Here is a 16,547-nt window from a genome sequence, read left to right on the forward strand (position 1 = left end):
AGGTGAACACAATCCCCGTTAGGAAATAAGCTATCCAAATCAGTGCATGGCATTGACCTCCAGTGGCAGAAGAAATGATCCAAAAAAACAACAAAATCCAGCATTAAAGATATTAGACAGAGACCTCACCTGGGAGGGTAAATTTCCAGTGTGCAAATTTCTCAGCCCTCATCTGAAGCAAGTTCCCCTTTCATGGTAGCAAGGAGCAGGACAAACTATTCCAGAGTCACAGCATCAAAGAGTGACTAGGGATTACCTTAAGAACTACTATGTAAATGTCTGCCTATGGGGAGAAGTACAGCAATTGTGGGTGGAAGTCTCCTGTTTAAGGAGAAGGGCAGAAATCTCAATGCCTCCCAGATAAAGTAGCAAGAAAAAGGAAAATGAGACATGATTATTCCCCACAGGACTCAAGTTCTTATCCCTGCAGAGTCTTCAGTCAGAGTAGGAAAGCTCATACCACACAGTAATAGTTTTCCAATGTGTCTGTAAGCGGGCTGGGTCCCTGGGGATTACAAGTGCGACAGCATTCTTAGATCCAGCCCCAGTGGCAGAGACAGGGGAAAGCAGTAAAATTTTCTTTTTAGTGGCAGATACTACAATGATGTAAGAACTCCTTTCCCTGTGAGGGCTCACATTAACATTTTCTCTCACTCCTGCAAGTAAATCATGCCACTTAGTCACAGTCTATAGAAAGATACAAACATCCCCTTTCTGAGCTCTCACACCCTCACCTTCACCTTTCCTATCTGATGAGAGCATCCAAACTTCATTAAGTCAGCCACAAACTCCAATTCACTTTTTCAGTAAACCCTGCATGTCTTCTGCTAGGTCCACACAACTCCACTTTTAGGTAGAAGCTTCTGCTTCTGTTTTGATGGAGGGACTTAGTACAAATAAGTATTCAGAAACACCATCAGCAACAGTGCCATCACTGGGGGACAAATTCACAAAGTGACTTAAGCATTATCACATCAATACTGCATTATTTAATAGTCAGGCACTGTGCTCCTAGACTTACCAGAGCTTAAGAAATGCCTTAATCTTCCCTTTCATTATTTAGCAAATAATCATGATATTTGGTAGCTCATGATTTGCAGAAAACAAATCCCTCCAGTGGGGGGAAAAAAAAGGAATTCGACTGTGTTTATTCTGCATATTGCCTACCCTCTGCTTCTGATTGTGAGAACATGTTTCAAGGGATTAGTTACTGGATTTGGAAGAATTATGGTTTCAATGTTCTGACTGAAGAAAAGCAAAATCTTCTAGCCTGCTAAAAATTAGAGGGTAATATTGAATGCATAAGGAAGGACTTCTGTGCCAAAACGTAACTGCAGAGGGTATAAGAGATTATGATACTTTCTGTGTGAAGAACAAGATGGGAAGAATTGGAATGAAATACATCAGACTTTTGATAATATTTTCCAATAAGAAGTCTTCCCTACTTTCCTACCAGCTTATCTCCTCCTGCACTTTGGGCAGAATACTTTAATTTCTGTTCTACAGTTAGGGAAACATACTGTGGGAGACTGCAGTTCCAGGCTGGAACACAAAATGCCTAGACAGCGTCATGAACCTACAAATTAAGAGTAAGAATTAAAATTTAAATAAACAAACAACAAAGCAAACAAAAATAAAGAAATAATTAAACCTGACATATAAGAGGAATGTGTTTTTAAGACTTGCTGCAGCTCAGCAACAGTGAAATGCAGAGGCAAAGAGAAGCATCCTGATGTTTTTTTCAGGAAAGACAATATATTGACCAGTTATGTCTGTCTTGGCCATCAGAAATGAGATGTGTTTATAATTTGACTTGTAAAGATCATTTTAGTTGGGAATTTGGGAGTGCCCATTCCTATAAATTGTGACTGTAAGCACCAATGTACCAGAAGACTGACACTCCTTGCAGACTTTAGCTAAGGGAAAATCAGAGACAATATAAGGCACAAACAAAGGAAGCAGAGATGAAAGAGGCATCAGGACACAGAAGGGCAAAATAAGGGGTAGATGTTTTCCAGGGCAATAAATCCACGCCTATCAGCCAGGTTCTGAAGGATGTGGAACAGTGCTTTCAAGAGAGCACTGTGATAAGAGGCAGAGCTTGAGGAAAATAAAACAACTTTGATAAATTAGTGACTATTAGTCAAAATAAACAATTATTTGAAAATTATACTTCATTATTACATCTTACAAAATCCATGTAACCGTTTTCTTCCAAGACCATTTGTCCTGAAATTGATCAGATTTTTTTCAGAGTAGAGGATCTCAAAGTGGTTACACTTAAATAATTTAGAAATTCAGAGATCTAAAAATCATCCCAGAGGCCTCAGAAAATAGAACAAATAAGTAAATAGAAGAATGAAATGTCCCAGGAGGACTGGCTCCAAAGACAACAGGGAAGGAAAACCCAGGAAAGTCAGAAAAGTACTGGGACATAAACACAGAAGCCTGTTGAACTATCCTGACCAAAGTCATGCAAAAAGAGTAGAGTTGGCAGTATTCTTGGTTGAGAATATAAAAAAAAAAAAAAAAAAAAAAAAAAGAAGAAAAAGAAAAAAAAGTTATTTCAATTTGAAACCTTTACTAGAAAGAAGTACCCTTACTCTCCTGTGGTCTTTGTTATTGCTATATTGATTGAAACTGAAAAACTTTTGTTATTAAAACAATTTCTCACATGAAAGCTGAATTAAAAAAAAAAAAAAAAAAAAAAAGGAAAATTATAAAAACATATAATCCAAAAAAAATCAGTAGCTGAATTCTAAACTTGGCCAAAAGTACTGGATTACATTTCTATTTCCCTACCAACAGCAACAATTTATGCGTGTTTGTTCGATTGAACAGAAATAACAGCAAATTACCAGTATCTACAAGAGAATCAAATATCAAAGATTCATTGCTTCCTTCATTAGCCAGACATGGGCTATGTCTACACAGCGTTTTCCTGGCAGAAGCCAGCTCATTCTACCCACCCACTGAGCCAGCTCCAGTTTGGAAGCCAGAAGGCATATTTATCACACAGTGGAGCCTGAGATAATGTGCCCTGCCTCCCTGCAGGTCTTATCAGCTTGAGCACACCCCACCTCAAACATGGCTGCACCACTGCATCCAGCTACCTTCAAGCACAAGCAGAGGCCATCCACATACTCCTGCAAAATGCCATGCAGATGTTCTCATGGATGCATTTAGCTAAGGCCCTTGTGCAGCAAGATAACAAGCATTAGGTAACTAACAGAAGTCTCAGCCAGAGGCTGGAGCAGGGAGCTTGAGGGGCTAATTTTAAGTACAATTTTATGCCACATGGATGAAGTGCAAGGTTTTGTGGTGCCAGCCATGCTGGACTCTCTTGCCTGCTTAAAGAAAGAGGAGCTTGCCTGAAGCTAGCAGCACAGCTGAAGGAAAAAGTTTGGCCAGCTGGCAGAATGCTAGGATGTATAAATGTTATCTAGCTGGCCATTCAGTGCTTGTATAAATCTGACAGAGAAGTAGGGAGGAATGATAGGGGAGCCAAAAAGCAAGACTGCAATTTTGATACTATTGCATATGAGATATTGCCATAACTGGAAACATCATATTACTCTCAAATGCTGAAAATAACAGGCTGAAAGGATCTACAGCTCCAATGATTCATCTATCATTTGCTCCTCTACTCAAACCAGGTGGACAACATATAGGGGTTGTAACAGGTCAAACACAGTAAAAAGACAGATTCCAGCCAGTATCGTAGAGCTGTGCTTATAAAGAATAAACATTTCATAGTCAAAAGTCTATTTCTATGCCAGTTTGGGAAGGCTAGGTAACAAACAAGATGAGGTGACCATGAATCATCATTGTGGTCCAGAGTTACAGAGTCTTGAACGTTTACAGAAAAGCAGAGAAAAAGTTCTGATGGACATGCATTTACACCCAGCCTACATAAACTCCTCCCTTGAGGATCTCAAAAAAGCCTGCTTTATGATGGGTGACTTTGACTTGAGGGATATTTGCTGGAAAACTGTTTCAGTTTGTTACCAAAACAGAAGGTGGGAGTTATATGCTGTAACACAGGTGTCTAGACATCAGTAGCATTAAGTCTAAACTAGGTGCCTTGGGGGAGAAATAAGAGGTTCCAGTGGGCAGCTCATCCCATACAAATTAGTGTGTCTAAGATAAATCAGTTAAATCTCCCTGTAGACGTGCTTATTTCTCTCTAATAATGATAATTGTCATCATCATCATCATCATCATCTCAGTGGTTAGCTGAAATTTATGTGTCTAATTCTGAGACGTCTACATGTAAAAGACAGGAGAGATCAACTCTCTACATGGTTGTTTAAAATGACTCCATAGGTTCGGAAGGTTTCTTAAGACAAAAAGTCTCATGTCAAAATAGGATTTGAAATAACAATAAATTATATGTAACATGGGAAAATGGGAAATAAATGAATGCTGTATGATTTAAAAATATAAATAACTCCTGAGAAATTTAGTTGAATTAATTTAGTATTAGCATACACAGGGTTTCAGGAAATGGGAATGTTTATATGTACTAGGAAGAGTCATCTTAGGTCAGCTATAAGTCTTGGTTCAGGAGATGTAGATGGAATCATTCCAAACAATGATATAGAGAAAGGAAACATCTGCTATAAACATATCTTCTTGCTAACAAAAACAAAGGGGTGTTATATACCATTTTCCTCTAAACAGCATCTCGATCAAAAGAAGAGCATGAAAAAACATCTACTAAAAAATAAAAATGTTTAGATTAACACATAACTTACATCCAAACAATTTTCATTTTTTTAATTAAGAATGTTCCTAGTCATTTTAATTTTTAACAGATCTTAGAAAGCTAGGATATTGAAGTGGCTTGGAAGACAGCCAAAGTAATTCCAATATTTAATAAGGGTAAAAGAGATAACCTAGGGAACTGTATAAAAATTGGGCTGATGTGTATCCCAGAAAAAATAATGGAATAGTTAAATGAGGATTCTATCAACAAACAGTGCCTAAACATACAATTAATGCCAGTCAATGCAGTTTTGTACAAAGTAAATCTCGTCAAACAACCCTGTTGTTTTTTTATGACAGAATTACAGGTACTATTGATAAAGGTGTCCATGTTGGCATAGCATTCTTCATTTTTAACAAGGCATTTGATTTAATGACATAAGCCACTGGTTTAAAAACAAACTTGAATTATGCAGAATTAACAGGGTTTACATTAGCCCAAACAGAAATATCTTACAGAGTTCAGAAAGCAGCAATTAAGGAATCAGTGAGCACAGCTGCTTCTACAAGGTTCCCCCAAATAGTCATTGTTCTATATATATATGGGGCAATGAACTGGAAATAGCATACGCGCAAAGCATAGCAGGACAGTAAATAAAAAAAAAAAAAAGGGCTCTGCTGCAAAATTATCTAAAATGTCTGCTCAAAAACTTAGATTTCAACAAAACAGGTTTAAAGACAACTAAATGCATCACAATATATCTGGGGATCAGGAATGCAGATTATAGGTACAGAATAAGAGATTCTCTCTTGCAAAGCAGTAGCTCAGAAATGGACTTGAGTGTTGATGTAGATAATCACCTCAGAATAAGCTCTCCAAGTAGTGCTTTGACTAAATGGCTAATATGATCTGTAGCTACATAAAAGGTGATTATCAAATAGAAATAGGGAAGTGTTACTGCTGCTATACTTTAATTTCATAAAACTGCCAGTACAATGAGACACATATGTCTGGACTCAGTTCTTCAAGAAGAACATAGAATTCACAGTGAAAGTCAAAAGAAAAAATGGACTAGATACTGGAAAACAAATCTAAAGAGGTGAGGCTTAAAAAGTTCAACTAGATTTATCAAAAATAAAGTTGAAAGTTTACTTGACCCGTGCATATAGAACCTGGCACATGAAAAACCTATCTGGTAGGATGGTTTTCAAACCTGCTGACATTGTCATAATGAGACATAATGATTGGAAGCTGAAATTAGAAAATTTAACCTTGAGATAAGACACAACATGGAAAATTAAATTTTATGAGGAAAGGTGGCAACTCACCATTAGTCTGAGTTGTTAAGGTGGGTTTAGATAACTTTCTGAAATAGATGTTATAACTCAGCTTTTCAGAGAAATTATACCACCAGTGTGAAGAGGGATTTGGATTTGATAGTCATGGGCTGTCCTTCTGGCCTTGAAATCTGTCAAATAATGAATACCACCTTCTCTACCCTCATTACTTCCATACCAGAAAATAATCAGAATTACCAACATTATTCAGCATAATCATTACATGGGTAGATACACACCAAGAGAATAACGGTATTCAAATATCATACTTCAGGGTGTCAGCCAGATGTCCTATGGGATGTGGAAACATTTATTTAAGTAATGTCACACTGGTCAGATGTAATTTGTTTTTGCTGAGTGGAAGGAGATGCTTGATTTTGTGTGTGCATATGTGTTTATCAGAAAAACTGTTACCTTTCTTTTTACAGCTTAGCTAACTACAAGTCACCCATTTCCTTTACTCGTTTGCTTATCTTCTAGGTCATTCAACTCTTCTTGAAACTTGGTGCTTTTTGCTCATTAGGTAAAGCCTTAGTTGTTTAAGTTTTCTTTATATTTAGCAAATATAACTGCCTAATTGTCCTCTCATGGCATAATCATCTGTCTTTCTCACCCAAGCAAAGTGAATGCATAGATGATTAATCCCACCTTCAAGTAGTAATAAAGATATAATAAGTTTATTTTTCTTAGATTCTGGAAATCAAAATTTGCTGTAAGATCTCAGGGCAGGGATTTTATCCATCACCACCAATCATAGAGGACATCCAGGCTGAATTTGATTCCAGCAGGCATGACTGCTGTTTGCAGGCTGTGCCTACAGAGATACCTGTGCAGAACTGTTGTTCTTCATGTGCCAGTACAGGTGCATTGTGGTTGGAATTCCATTTACATTAGCTGAAAAGAGATGCCACCCGTCATCTCTCGGTTGGCTCTGCAAGACTAATAGGCAATACAACATTTTTAAAAATACTCTAGTAAGCAGACATGACTCTAAATACACACAGCAGGCAGAAACATTGGGTAGGAAGGTGCCATTTTCAGCCATTCTTCAGAGAAGCACCATCTGTTACAACATATGCAAGTGCAGTTACCCATCCGGTTATAGAAGGTAGGGAGGGTAATATTCTACCTGAGAAGCATGATCATCTCCTTCCTTCAAGCCTCAGACATTTCCACCATAGACAACCTACTGAGAAAGGAGGAAATGTCACCATCATTGTGCTACATTTTTCTGTCTCCCCCTAAAGGCAAGGGAGACTCAACTCCCTCACTCTGTACTGGAATAACAGGCTATGGGTACATGTGGTTTCCTACATGCAAGTCAGAAAGATTCATTTCAAAAGACTTTAATTACTGTAAGACTTTGAGAGTACGAGAAATTCAAAATGGGACCAGAACCAGCAAAATATATATATATATATATATATATATATATAATGTATATATAAAATTTAATGAACCTGAATTTTCAGTTTCCTTTATTTGACTATTTTGGCAGATATATTATTAATACTAACCTTTTTTTTTTCTTAGCTGAGAAATTTACATAAACAGAGCACAAAAAATTATGACGCACCAAGAAAAGGGGGGGGGGGGGAAGAAAAAAAAAAAAAAGAGTTATGTCTTGGACACTTTTTCTTTGTATGGAAACACTAGAATCTAATTTAATTCAAAAAATAAAATAAAATAGTTTTCTGCAGCCTGACAAATATCCTCCAAAAATTATTTCCTCACTGATTACAAAAGCAGACAATTGATGCCCAAACAATCAAAGAAGGTTGTATTGTCAGCATGTTAATCATAGTGTTTCTTAGCAACCATATTTTATTTACAAGTAACAATACTTCTTCAGAAGCTGCCACATTTAATGACAAGTAGCTTTGGGGGAAGGGCTGCAAAATGCATGTGCAGCTAACACCTTTGATGATAAGCAGTTTGCAAAGAGCTTTTGCTGATAACTAGGCATTGACTGTAGAAGAAATTTCTGGGAAGTGAAGCAGTGGGGCATGGGTTAGCACAAAAAAGTAGCTCTGCTTGTCTTTGGCACCTGCACAGGTTAGCGTTTTAGTCCATGTGAGCTCATGGGTACCTCTCCCTTTGTCTGTAGACATCTTGATGCTGTGAATTTCTCGCAAATTCAGAGAGATTATCAAGACCTCCTGAGATAGCCGAGTTTTGTGATGACAAAGTTTATGCTTCTTTGCCCATGGATCTCCTGCAGTTTGCAAAGAGCCAGGCTCTGCTCCTAGTACTTTTATCTCAGAGACAGCCAGGGTGACAACGATGTGTCTTCCATGGGCTCACATCACAGCCGGTGTGGATATATATATATATCCGATTTGGATATATATATCCGATTTGGATATTAGGAAGGATTTCTTCACAGAGAGGAAGGTCAAGCATTGGACTGGGCTGCCCTGTCGCCATCCCTGCAGGTATTTAAGAGATGTGTGGATGGGGCACTGAGTGACATCGTTTAGTGATGGGACTTGAAAGGTCAGGCTGATGTTTGTACTTGATGATCTTGAAGGTCTTTTTCAACCTAAATGATTCTATGATTCTATGAAATAGTGACTATTTGTCATCCTCATATTAAATACAAATACTTTGTTGTGCTTTTAGGGATGGTTTCTAGACAGAAGACCAGACTCAGATAGAGACAAAGAAATATAAAACATTCTTTTTTTCTCTCACTGTTAAAATAGCACTCAGCAAAACTGTACGCTAGATGGGACAGTAAAGATATGAAAGGCTCCCTTCAACTTTATTTGGTTGTGCTCAGCCACAGTGACAGAAAGGCAGTTTTGCTCCTGAACCATATCACCAGTAACAGTCACCTCTCTTGTGTAACTCTCAACATTTCATTCTCAGGCTCCAGCAAAAGTAAATTCAAACCTTGGCTCCATTCATTTGACAACACACCTTCAAGTGTCATTGCCCTGAAACTGTTACCCTTGTTTGGTAGCTGCAGGGTGCTTAAGTATGTTTGCCCCCATTCATCAATCCTCCCAAAAACATACACATCTTTTTTCTCCTGGCTGTGACTACAGGATGACCTCAATAATCATCTCATGTTCATGTATTCCAACATCTTGTCTATATTCATTATCATTACAAGATGCTTCAGAGAAAGCTTTAAGAAACTATAAAAATAATCTGCTTGCATAAAGATCTCATCCTAATCCTTTGGAGCTAGAGTTACCTTTAAATTCTTAAGCATGAGCTTGATTTTCCTTCCAGAAATGTATGAGGAATATATTGTAAATACTCTTGTTATCCAATAAATTGCACAACCCTTTTAAAATTCTACTTTGTTCTAGATTTTCACACTCAAACGTTGCATTGCTTGACTGTTTCCTTCTTTTATGCATTTTGAAATAAACACCTTTACATTTCACCAAATATCATCTTATCCTGAGACATGAAGAAGAACAAACAGGTTTAAAAATCACATGATAGCATGTACCAGTAATACATCTTTGGACTGCATCAGATACTTTAGTTTGAAGGTTTTATGTATGATAGACTTGACAGGACTGCCAGAGCATCACCACAGCAAGTGTCTTTTAGATAAAGTCAAATACCAGAGCTGAAGTAGAGTCCTAATTGCTCCTCTGATCACAATAACCTTTGCAGACTTTCAGAGATACACAGCATTTGCTAAAAATAGGCTTGGGAGAAGAGAAGAGCAGACTAATTTTTTGGACTATAGTTGGTTGTCTGAATATGCCATTTTTTTTCAGAATAAAAATAAATGTAGGAAAAAAATTTAGGGATGGCTTCAAAACAATAGATCATAGTTCCAGGAACACAGTCCTATCCTTAAAAGAATTTCTAAAATGACAAACTGCTAGTTCAAACCCACATAAAATCTTTGTGGTTTAGGCCTGTCTTAGTAAACATAGTACGCATACTTTTAAGCTTTCAGCAAGAACTGGAAAAGGAAAAGCATTCCATGTTAAGCATAAGCACTTGTAAAATTTTATGACTCCTTGCCCTGATTGAATTAGTAAGCACTAATTACAAAAAAGTCTGGTAGCTAAAGTAGTTCTGAGAACTGACTCTTGCAAAATAATTTGGGAACTCTCCCCATGGAAATACTTTAGAATAATGTTAGAGGATCCCCCTCATTTTCCAGGAAGCTGTAGAGGAACGGAGAAAGAAAGGGGCAGACAACAGCAGAAGATTTCTGAGGAATCTAAGAAAACCTTCTTTAGCCACAGTCCTATCATGGAGTCTCTCATCTCTTCACTCCTTCCTTAGCTTGTGGCTATTTGTGGCTCCTCATGGTGGAACAGACATCCTTGTTTGCTACACTTCAGCATCAACTGGGCAAAAATAATGCCAAATCACAGTTACAGATAAGGACCATTTTTGAACAGTGCAGGTAGGCAGCAGTCTTTACAATCTCCTATGTACAAAGAACTCAGCTAAATCTGACCCTCATTCATACCATCAAAGACAAATAGCAAGCCCATTTAGAATCTAAGAATCATAGAATCATTTAGGTTGGAAAAGACCTCTAAGATCATCTAGGCAAACCTTTAACCTGACACTTCCAAGTCCACCATTAAATCATGTCCCTAAGCACGTTTTTCTACAGCTATATATTTATTGGAAAACTTACAGGGATGGTGACTCAACTACATCCCTGTTCCAATTCTTCACGACCCTTTCAGTGAACATTTTTTTCCTAATACCTAACATAAACCTCCCATGTTGCAACTTGAGGCCATTTCCTTTTGTATTGCACCTCACTTGGTGCTTGGGAGAAGAACCTCCTCTAAGGTTACTGTAGAGAGTGATAAGGCCTCCCAAACCTCCTTTTCTCCAGGCTAAACAATCCCAGCTCCCTCAGCCACTCCTTGTAAGACTTGTTCTCTCAATCCTTTACCAGCTTCATTGCCCTTCTTTGGACATGCTCCAGCACCTCAACATCCTTCTTGTAGTGAGGCACTACACTTCTGGTAGTGAGATCTAAGCAGGAACTAATTTAGAATGGAGTTTATGATCCAGTTGCCAACCGTGAGGCAACTCTGACCAACTTCTGACCAACAGTGCTCCTCTCAACTTCTAGTGTGTATTCCAGAGCAGCTGCAACACCTGGTTAGTGATTTCTCTCTAATACTTAATTTTCCTGTTAATGATATAACTATGGCGAAAGAACCAAACGAAAAACAAAACACCATTTCAAACCACTGACAGTTCTATTGCCAATGACATTCAAAAAAGCATATTGAACAAACCTGACTGTGGAATGTTTTAGTAAAATTGAAAGCATCAGGAAGCTTTGAAGTCTTCTAAGCATACAGCAAAATCAGTCATTTACTACTACAGCATCAAAAGAAAGATCCACCAATATGCTGTACAGACATCAGGAGAAAAGACTGTCATGGTCTTTGCAGCTTGCTTGTTTTTCTTTAAATCTGTCCTAAAGGAAGATTCATGACTTTTTATTATATAGTGCAGCTCTCATGTTTATTCCTAATATTTTTTCTTTGAAGATTACTTGGGAACAGGAGTTCTTACATTGACTGCAACCACAGATGAGGTTAATATCTTCTCGTCTTTTAAAAAAATGGTAAGGGCATCATGACCACAAATAAGTCTAATAAATATTTTTCTGGCATTTTGTTATACACTGACTTTTATAAATATCACCTCTGATTTGAACATGAGCAACTAATGCCTAAATAAAAATATTTTATCCTTAGATTAATTAGAAGTCCCAAGCATTTGAAGTTCACAGTAATTTCAGAAGAAGTCACAGTTGTTCAACTGGAGAGAGAGTCAGAACAATTATATAGGCATCTAAATAAATGGTTTCCTTCATTAACCACTGACCGACAATAGGTATATACTTTTTAATTCTTGTTACTGCTTACTAAAATTTCATATCACTGTTACAGAGGAGTCACTGCAAATGTTCTCATTTTGACTAGACCTGATAGAGAAGGGATGATGTGGAGAAGAATATGGAGAGACATCTCCCCGGTGCCTCTCTCTTCCCTATACCAGTCCTAAATAACCAACAAAACTGCATAAACAGAGAAAGAAAATTTAGAATTTACTAGAAGATTTGCTTAATTTATTCTTCTTACAATAACGGCAATCATCACCTTCCTGAACTGTTATTCCTATTTGCTTAACTTTCTCTTTAACGCCTTTAATGATGAGTGTTATACAATTTATTAAGCAGCCATAATGCCCCCCGATCTCTACCACTAGAAAACAGTTCCTAAAATCTAAAATAAATACCTCATTTTTCAGCTTGAGCTATTATTTCTTGTCTTACCCTTCATATCCATAGAAAACATTATCCTACTCCTTTTTACAACTCTTTTACATATTCATACACTTTTATAACCTCTCTTGTCTGATTTGTAAATTCTACACATCCTTTGTAGACTTCCTAAACTTTACTCATTGCTTTCCTCTAGATTCCCTCCAATAGGTTCACATCTCAGAAAACATAATAGTGTTATGAGGAAAGATTATATTACAAATTTTGTGAACTATGCTGCTGTTTATAAATAAAAGAGCAATGTTTGACCTCCGCACAATGGCATGATACTCTTGACCTACATTTAGTCTTTGATCCAATGCAACATCCAAATACCTCTCCACAAGACTGTTTCCGGTCTTATCCCAGCTTTTCTCATTGTATTTTTCTCAACAGCTTATCCCTGCCTAAGTGCAGAACCATGTACTTGTTTTAATTAAATTATAACTTGTTTTCAAGACTATTTTTCTGAACTGTTGTAATCATTTTGAATTACTTATCTTTCAATCTGTTTGCTGTCTCATTCAGATTGGTTTCATTTGCAGATTTAATAAGCATATTCTAACAAGCTGGTGGTGGATTATAATGATAGCATTCAATATACTAAGCCTAGAACAGATCCTTGTGGAACCCTCCTCAGTTCATCTTAGTAGTTTGACAGTGAAGCACCAGCAACTTCTCTGTAAAGAGAATCCCCAGATATTTTTGTCCCTGCTTTAAAATAATCTGGACTTGCTCATGTAATGTGAGATAATGTAGGAGTCTGAACAAAGCCTGACTATAGTGCCTATATCCTTAAAGCTTGCTACTTTGCATAAAAAGATTTTAGATTGTTCTGATATGATATAAACCTGACAAATCAGTTAATACTTGCTACATTTGCTACCTACTCATTTACTCCTTACTCATCTGGAGTTCCTTTAGTTGCCCTACAGAAAGACGGTTCAATTTTTTGGTTTACTAAATTCCCACAGTAAGAATTGACCCATCATTCCACAACCTTTACTTTTGCCATTTTTTCAAGTCCTACATATGCACTTTTCCAGCCTTCCAGAAGTTGATTCACCGAGGCACATTCTTAAAAGTGTTAAGAAGCTACTGAGATTGCTTCCACAAACCAGAAAAGAATTCCATGAGGGCTGGAGAGTCAGAAAAATCTAAGAGCACTTAAAGCAGGTCTCTTGTTCTTCTGCTTTGTCATTGATGTTGATTGTAATTGCTGTTTGAACACCATTGGCTATGTAACATACTGAACAGCAGACTTATGACACAGTCCTGCAACCCTCTTTCGGGAGGGGCAATAGATGACCGAACTAACCTCTCCATTAAGCTTCCAAAGTTAGCACATAGATCTAGAAACTCTGTCTCAGCTCTCAATTTCCAACGTACCAAGATAGATCCAAACCAGACTCCAATAATAATTTCCAACTCACAGAAGATATTTACAGATGTCCAGATAATATTTTCCTGAACTATTCCTCCTGCTCAGAATGTGAAATAACAAACATTCTTAGCTAGCTTTTTAACAGAAATGGAAAAATTAGGTAGTGCTAAGGGCTTGTAACTCAAACTTAGCTAAAGAGGTTGCTCAGTTCCCATATAACATTTTTTTTCTCTTTCTTTGAAAATATCCAAAAACTATATACAAAACAATTAATTTAAAAACTAAAATACATTAAAGGAATCAAACAGTCTACAGTTAGGAACCACTAGATCTGTGATTTTGCATGTAATTTTAATTTGTGCATGAGTGACTATTTTCAGTATATGATTATTTTTCAGAAGATAACAGCCTCATTTGTTGTTCAAGAAACAAAAAATACCCCCAAAATCCATACTAAATCTGTTGGTACAAAGGACTTCACCTAACTCAGCCTAAAGAGCCAACAAATAATTCTATCACAAAGAATAAAGTCCTATGAAATGCAGACAAATAAAATAGATATTCAGTGAAGAACTTCCTGAAACAAATCTGAAAAAAAAAAAAAAAAAGAAAAAAGAAAAATAACAATAATTTAAAAAAAAAATGGACACAAGACACAGAAGACTTAGGGCATAATATGTATGGATTCATCATCAAATAATTAATTATATTAAAAGATTTTAAATCAAAATATACCAATTACAGTACTCAGATGGATATTTTCAGGAAAGAAATGGAAAAAAAAATAAGGAAAATAGAAAAAGAAAAAAGCTCATAATTTTTTCAGTTGATGCGTTTGGGAAAAGTGAATTTCTGGAACTTTAAGGTCTGTGGCTGGGCGGATATTTTGAACAACTGAAGGTGGAGTTTGTATATGATCTTGAGCATGTTTGTCCAAGAAATTGTAGAGTTGACATCAGCCTCATCTTAGCTCCCACTGTAAGCAGGATGTGAGAACATGCCCTGAGCAAAGATACATGTTCCTGTTCCAGTGGTGTCAGAGGGAGACGAGGCAATGAACCTGACTGCAAATCACCATTGAGAACACTTGGCAGTTCTGTTTTCCAGGTCCCTGACTTATACCTGAGTTTATAACTGTATAAAGTGCAGTAGACTTATTCCAGACATCCATCTCTCTTTGCTGTATCTCATTTTAGTTGACGGAGGTGTCCCAGTGCTCCCCTTGCTGACTATACCCCTCCTAACTTTTTCCTATTCAATCTATATGACATAACATCTGCTTTGGGGAACAAAAAGTGTAAAAAGTGTGTGTGTGAGAGAGAGAGAAAGAGAGAGAGAGATTGAGAGAGAAAGAGAGAAGCAACAGTGTGAGAGCACAGGCTTGAGCATTGTCCTGTGACTATCCAGAAGGGTCAAGTGTCAGTGCAGTCCCTGATACAGCTTTTACCAACTGATTGGCCTCTTAACAATGTCTGGCTATCATGCAGGAGGTATATCAGTCCAAGGATGGTCCAATAACAAGTTTGAAAGTACAAACCCTGTTGTACAGAATGGAAAGGGATGTGTTTAACTGAGTGTTACACTCTGTTTTCCTGTGCACAATAGTCTGTCACATGGTACCAGACCCTATACTGGACCCTAGTACAGCCTGAGGAGACATTGCCACTTAGAGTATTATGATATCTAAACCCTTTCCTTCACCCAAGCTCTAGATAATTTGGCCATATATCTATGAAGCCATGCTTAACACCATGTATATATACTTGCAGAAAATTCAGAATTTTCTGTAATAGTGGAATAAATCTACAAGAAAGGTACCAGAAAAACCCATTGTACTTTGCTTTATATGAAACATACAATTAACTCTTCTGGCAAAAGAAGAAGGGGGGTAGAATTTGTCAAACTTACTTTCTTGCTGTCTCTTATTTTTGGGGTTCAATACAGTCAAATATATTATGTAACATGAAGAAAACTCTTCAACTTTTTCTGTTATGCAAGTTAGGGAACGATGAGGGGGTGTCTTTACACTCTACAACTGAAAATATACAAAAAAGTCATTCTATATATAACAAAACCTGCTAGTGGCTGGCAAAAAAAATGAAAATCATATATGCAGAACTTTTTATGGAATATGCACAGGTACTTGCTTTGGCAGCAGATTCACTCTCATGACTTCCATTTTCTACATCTGATGCTCATCTTTTCAACAAAATCAGTAGCTCAGGAATGACACATAAAATTCCAAAACCAAAGTTCAATACCGATTGGAAACTTCAGGATGTAATTATTTGGTTTTTGTTTATCTGTCATTTCGTGGTGTTTTGATGTTTTTTGTTGTTTTTTTTTTTCTTAATAAAGATTTTATTGAGCTTTCCATAATGAAAGACTATAACCAATTAGCAAAAGTATTATCATGTGTATTTAACTTCTGTAATTTACTTGAGCCAATCTGTTTCTTTTTCTAATGGGCCAAATAACTGTAATTTCAGGTGCAGTCAAACAGGTCTTTGGGAACATTAAACAGAGGAAGCAAGAAATTAGAAGCACCAGAATAAATTAGGTAAAATTCTAAACAAAGACTGAAAAGAATACCAAGTCCTGATTACCAGCAAAAACTGATCTGCTATATACATGGCAATTCAAAACTTTAGAAGTATTCATGAGTCAGCAATTTGGGGAATCATATCATGAATCTAATGAGTTTATTCTCACATGAGACCTCATGAAAAAGAAATTGGTCTGTGGAAAGCAATTCAAGAAAGTCAAAAACACTTTAAAATATTTCCAGACAGACCATCAGCTCTTCCCAAGAGGAATGAGGAACAGCTTTTCCAG

Source organism: Aythya fuligula, chromosome 3 (assembly GCF_009819795.1).
Source record: "Aythya fuligula isolate bAytFul2 chromosome 3, bAytFul2.pri, whole genome shotgun sequence".
NCBI lineage: Eukaryota > Metazoa > Chordata > Aves > Anseriformes > Anatidae > Aythya > Aythya fuligula.